We start from the raw sequence: 6,664 nt of genomic DNA on the forward strand, positions 1-6,664 counted from the left end.
TAGGTAATACTCTCAAATCAAAGGATAAGCCCAATTCCTTGTGTACTTAAACAATTGTTTGAGGCATTAAGTTTTCAATTTCATATCAACAAACCCCAACCCTTCCTCTATTCCTAGTAGCAAGCATAGAAGAGGAAATCCCACAACAAGTCCCTAATCTATAACAAACTTCCATTCTATTATAGAAAAGCATAAAGCTAGCACGCGTTCTAACTTGAAACATAAAGCATGGATATGGGATTCAAGGGTTTACTCAGAGGATTCATGAATAGAAATAGGAATTAAGATTAAAACATCATAAGTCTTACAAGGAACCTAAAGCAAAAGGGGTTTAGCTAAGCATGGCATAGAACCCATACAAGAAAGAAAGGATAAAACCTGGAACATGGACTAGGAGAAAGCTTCTCCTCAAGCTTCAGAGCCTAACCTTACTTCTAACTTATTTAGGAATGTATAGAAATGACAAAAGTTACAAAAGAAATGACAAAAAGTCAATTTATAGGCAATCTGGGGCGCTCAAGCGCTGCCCTGGGGCGCTTGAGCGCCCATATGGCAGAAGCTTGGACGAAGCTACTAGAAGGCTGGCGCCTGAGCGCTCAGCCCCAGCGCTTGGGCGCTCAGCCCCCTGACAGAAAAACTGTCCATCTTCTCTTTAACTCCCTTTGAATGCTTCCATCAATTATCCTAGCTCTTTGGTTTTCCCTCTTCATCAGTTATGATATGAAATGCTTAGAGCTCAAGCTAAGGAATAAAAGCAAGAAAATCAAAGGGTTAAAAGCATAAAAGTCCTCACATTTAAGTAGAAAAAACATGCAAGTCCTAAACTTTCCTAAAATGCAAGAAAGGTCCCTATAAAATTACAAATGTACGAAAACAAAATAAAAACTTAAAGAAAGATAAAAATGCATGATAATGCATGAAACACTACACGAGACTCAATAAAAAGACTCAAAATAAACTCCGAAATGACCCTAAAAACTCTACTAAACTAGGGTCATCAACTACATTTAGGAAATTGAGGGGAAGAGCGGCTTTTGGGGTCGGCTGTTCGGCGAGCAGGAGTCATGGTGACCCTAGGATTAAAAACAAAGACACATTCTTGTTCTCCATCTCGGGAGTTTGTTGACTAAAATGTCCAATTGTAAAAACAAAGACACGTTCTTGTTCTCCATCTCGGGAGTTTGTTGACTAAACGTCTGATTGAAAAATACAAAATTCGTATTGAACAATTTTAATCAAAACTGAATTGCGGCGAGTGCTAGGTGGGAAAAATTCTCTGATGGTGGCGATCCCAACACGACCTTGATGTCTGGGGATCGCTCCAGAAAGTCTGACGCAAGTTGCCGTCATCCGTTGGTGATGTGTGGGATAAGCTTCTTATCCGCAAAGCCTTGCCGAAGCATGGGTGAACATTTTTTAACTAGGCAAAGCCTTGGGCAACCCACATGGCCTTTGGGACCCGAGCCCCCGTAAGTCCTCGCCGAGTAGAGTTGGCGAGGCCATGCCTTTTCTTACGGGAAAAGCATATGATCAAAAGCCTCTATGAAAGAAAAACGAGCAGAAGTCCTAGTTACCCCCACACACAACCAGAATCGCCAAACGTAATTCAGATCTAAGTGGAAAGCGTATAAAAATAGAGCGGCAACACCCAAACATAAAGTAGAATTAAGAAAATAACATTAAAAATCGTTGAAATAAAACTAAAGCTTGGAAAAACTTAAATTCGTGCCCAGCGGGCAAAAATAAAACAGAAGTTACAATTTGAGGTTACAACTGTTTATAGCTAATTAACATTTTCTTCTTCTTCTTCTTCTCATTCTTCCTCCTCCGCAGCATCCTCCAAATCAAGATCAAGATCCGCGAGCCCTGGTGGATCCTCCGGACTAGCAAGACCAGCAGGGGTGATGGCCTTAAAAGCCCCCATGGGTCCCAAGTTGGCGGTGGGGTGAAGAAACTTCCCTTAAGCCTTAGCAAGGAAGAAGCCGCACACACGCTCCTTGGCCGCGGCCACAATAACTTCATCCCTCAATCTTTTCTCAAGGGCCTCAGCGGCGGACTTAGCCTGGGACTCCAGATCATTGATGACCTTGTCCTTGGCCGCCAAATCAGATCTCGCCAGGGCGAGAGTTTTGTCCTTCTCTACCAGCTCGTCGCGTAGGGACACGAGTTCTTTGTCTTTAGTGGTGAGGGCCTCGTCCTTGAAGGCGACATTTTCTGCTTTAGCATCAAGATCCCGCTACATCTCTTGCTGTCGATCCTCAAGTTCTTTCTCCCTCTCATTGGCCGCGCTAAAATCCATCTTCACCTTGTGAGCCACTTCCTTTATCTTCTTCAGCTTGACTTCCTGGGCCGCTACTTGAGTGGTCAGGTCGGCACAATGTTTATTAGCTGTGCGATTGTCGGAGCTAAGCTTTTCCACTTCCTGACGAAGCTCTTTGACCTCCGCAATGTGATCGGAGCGCCGGGCGACCTGGACGAACAAGCATCCAACATGAAGCAGACTCGACACGACTTCCTAGGCCACACTACTGGATTTCTTGTTCTGAGTTTCCCTTAGTCTCTCAAAAAAAGGATGAGACAGGAGGAAGGCGAAGGGGTCGCTAGGGGAGGCGGTTGAGGGGCTCTTGGAATGGTCCGTTGAGGAACCTTCTTTTTCGCCGCCGGCTCCGCTAGAAGTTTGATTGATAGACTGAGGAAGGAGTGGTGAATGGCTGGGAGGAGCCGACAGATCTTGCTCCTCAGTCAGTTTTTCAGCATACTGGGTGGCGGGAGTTGAAGAGGCACCCGCCTCACCTTGTTGGGAAGAAGGTCGAATTCTTGGATAGGCGCGGGGGCGTTCTCGGTCTCGGGCAAAGGCTGGTCGGCGACATCGGCTTTGAGTGCGATAGTTTCGTCCACGGTGTTTGAGGCATTTGGAAGAGTCTTTTTCTTGGGCAGGCTACCGCTAGAGGTGCTCGCCGAAGAACGTTTCCTTTTGCCACCTTCGATGTTCCCAGAGGTAAAAGTGAGAAAGCTTGAAGTCATTAACCACACGATGTTGCCAAGGGCGGTCTTAGCCTTTGAAACCGGAAGTATGGAGAAGGCCCTCTAGGGGTTTCGCATAGCAAAACCCTCCAACCCTGCGGGCAACATCGGTGACAGAATAGTCGGTGGTGAGTTCTGACGTTTGGTCAATGGCCTCTCGGGTGGGGGTGTCCTGGACTGAGGGGGAAGGGTAGCGAAGGTTTTTAGCCGGAAGGCTTTGACCTTTCTCTCAGGAAGGGGGGCCCCTCTGGAAGGAGGTAGGTTGGTCCATGCCCTCGACACAGTTCGAGGCTGAAAGGGGGAGGCCAAGGGGGTATTTTAAGAAGGGTTTCTGCAGCGACGTTCCGAAGACATTATGAATGAAAATAAAAGTAAGAGAATAAAACGCAAAGGCAAGGTTCAGGAAAAGGAACTCACCAGGAAAGGAGCAAGAAAGGGGTGGTGAGGAAGCTGGAAGAAGATACGAAGGACCGGTGGGAAATCCAAAGGAGCAAGGGCAAGGAGATGCGAAAGTTGCAGAGTAACACGAAAGTTGTTAACGGCGAAAATGAAGGGGATTTATAGGCTAGAGAGCAGGCTGAGGGGGACGCGTGTAGGATGCGCATGCTTGACGAAAGGGAATGCCCCACGGAAGTAGTGAGAAATCATGTCCCTTGATGACGAAAAGAAATGATTGCTTTGGGGAAAGGCGCAGATTTTTGGAAAGAGTAAACGATGCATTAAATGGGAAGCTACAACGGTTGGTTGGCTAAAATCTAGAGGGACAGGCTTTATCATGACTTGAAGGGATGTTTCGAGAGCAGCAGTTGAGATTCTGAAGATTCGCTGACCTTTGCAGTTCAACTAACACATCACGCGTGACCCACATGTGCCACGGGCGCTTGCCAATGCTACAAGGTGAGCGATCTTGTCTTCGTCGCCACAGGTGCACCTGTGGACTTGTTAAAATTTGTAAAGGAAAATTTATATTCAGTTCACGCCATGTTGGCGACCTACTATATTCCTCAGTAGACTTAACCTAGGCTAGCTTCTATTAATATTTGTAACTTCATTCTTAAAGACACACTTAGCTCTCATGCTTCGAGTTCGGTGTCTTGTGGACTTGTGGACTGGGCGAGCATCTAGAGAGCCTCGCCCAGGGTTGCCCGCCTCATGGCGGTCACACAGGTTTAGAGTTGGGCCTTTCCCATGAGGCCAAACTGGCCCAATAGGGGTAGTGAGACTCGCAAGGCCCAGCCCCTATCCTATAAATAGGGAGCGGTTACCACATGTAAATGACTCTCTTGGCTCATTTGCTCAATAACAAACTCTCAATTCAGTTATTTTCTCTCTCTAAGCGGTTACACACTTCCCTCTCTAGATTCTCTCTCTTGTGCAATCCCTTCACTCTAGATACGGTACCCTATCTCTATGTTCTTGGCTGGAATACCAAGAGTCCTATTAGGAATAGATTAGGATTTTGGGAACCCTTTATAAAAAAGAACCCTTGTATCTTGAGAAGAGACTTTTTGGGCATTTTACACATTAGCGGCGTGGTTACATTACCCTACCTCCGCATGGGTTTTGGATCTAGCATCATCACTCTTGTTTTTATACCATAACACCAACACTAGCTATGCAAGCTCATTTATCACGTGATCAAACACTCAATCAATTTCTTTACACACTAAAGCTCCATATAAGACATATTCTGACTTAGAATACCTCATTCATATCATTTTCGTGTTTCCGATGCTCTAGGTTAGAGAGCGAAATGGGCACTCCAACTTTCTCTAAAACCAAGGACCTCATAACGACCATTACAAAATTTAATTTCTTCTTGAACAAACCTTGCTAAAAAAACCCCCAAACATGTTCTCTTGTGCATTCATTTGAGTTCTTGGTTTAGTTTTTGAGATTTTGGGAAGTAAAATGCAAGAAAAACTCGTACATTTGTAGTAATCTATCATAAATTTACGGTTTCTATATGATTATCCAATTCAAGTTTAATTATGACAAATTAATTTACGTGGAACAACATGCTTGGCCAACCATATGGAAGCTAGAAAAAAGGAAATGGATAATTATTATGCTCGAATATTTCTATTAGATTGTGAAACATGATCCATACAATCTTGAATAGATTGTGGGAGAAGTCTTAAACAATACTGTAGAAGGAGTCCTGTAGAATATTTGGAGAAGTCCATGATAATACTTGTTGGAGAACTCCTTGAGAATACTTGTATCGGAGAAGTCCTTGAAACTTGCTAGTGAAAATCTTGGTGGTGGCCAAGTACTGGACGTAGCTCAATCGTTTAGGGTGAACCAGTATAAATCTCTGTGCGTTAATCGTCTGCTTTACTTTGCTTATATTTCCGCTGCACTAAACGGTTTACGAAAAGTTTCACTAAACGTTTTCAAGAACTAATATTCTTTTCAAAAACCTAACCCCTCTTTATCTTAATCACAACATGGGCTTTTATTTTCTGGAGGTGAGGGAGAAAGTATTGGCAATCGTGTTTTCCTAGAACCGTCGACTTGGAGCTCCTGTGACTGAGTAGGTGGTGGTAGCTCAGAGCTTCGGTGACCGAAGTCGCAGTGCATCTTTCTGATAGTATGTGACGCTGATAGTGTTTGTGGGGGGAGAGGAAGGGGAAAATTCTAAAATACCTCTGATGCACCAGTGGACCAATATATTAATGGTCCATCCTAGTGGGCACCTTAATAATTATAATTTAAACATGAAGAGAATAAAAAAAGTTTTTGAAAGATAAAGATTATTTTATTAAGTGCACCCACAAACATACAATATGAAGATCACATGACATAATGCAATACACTTGGTCAATTGAGTATAGCCATCTATTTTTCAATATCTTTATGTTTTTTCTCGATCAACTCATTGATTTCTTTCACTTCTTCAACATTTAGGTTGTCTGGCAAGTTTTTTTCTTTCATATATTTGAACATATTTATGGTCAGCTCCTTCTCACGATTCTCCTGACGCAACATTTTCAATTGGTCACGAGCTTTGGTAATCCTTTGCATGATAAAGCTCTCTTGGTTTACATTCTTTGTTTGATCTATTACATATGCATTTTGGTACTTCTTAATCACCTGCCTAACTCCCTCTGGATTCGGCCAAACCTCTACCTCAGATTTAAAAGGATTGAAAACTATAACACATGCTTCCCGCAAAGAATGGTGAGTTCGCTCACCTTCTTCAGGATACCTTTCTTCCTTTTCTTAAAGGTTGCTTTCCTTGCTGTGACATTAGAGATATAGGAAAGTTCCACATTCTTCATGGCTACAAATGAAAATAAAATAATCTATATTAATATGTCACAAGATAAAAAAGAATTAGAAATATTCCACAAGGAAAGATTTAAAATCTAGCCACGATTAAGAAGAAACATAAGATGTAATTAAGAAATGTAGCTGCAACCACAATTAAAAATACTAGTTCCAACTTCACATCGAAGCAAAATAAAATGACAAAAATTCTACCATTCAATTGCAGCTCGACAACATCAAATAATAATATGAGGAGTCCATCAAAAGGTCAAGGATGAGCTTCACATCTTCATTTTTACCAAAAATTTAAACGGAAATAAGAAAAAGAGAATTTTTTTTTTGTTTTAGTCTGGTACTAGCTAGCAAA

The sequence above is a fragment of the Lotus japonicus genome, chromosome 6 (assembly GCF_012489685.1).
Source record: "Lotus japonicus ecotype B-129 chromosome 6, LjGifu_v1.2".
Classification (NCBI taxonomy): domain Eukaryota; kingdom Viridiplantae; phylum Streptophyta; class Magnoliopsida; order Fabales; family Fabaceae; genus Lotus; species Lotus japonicus.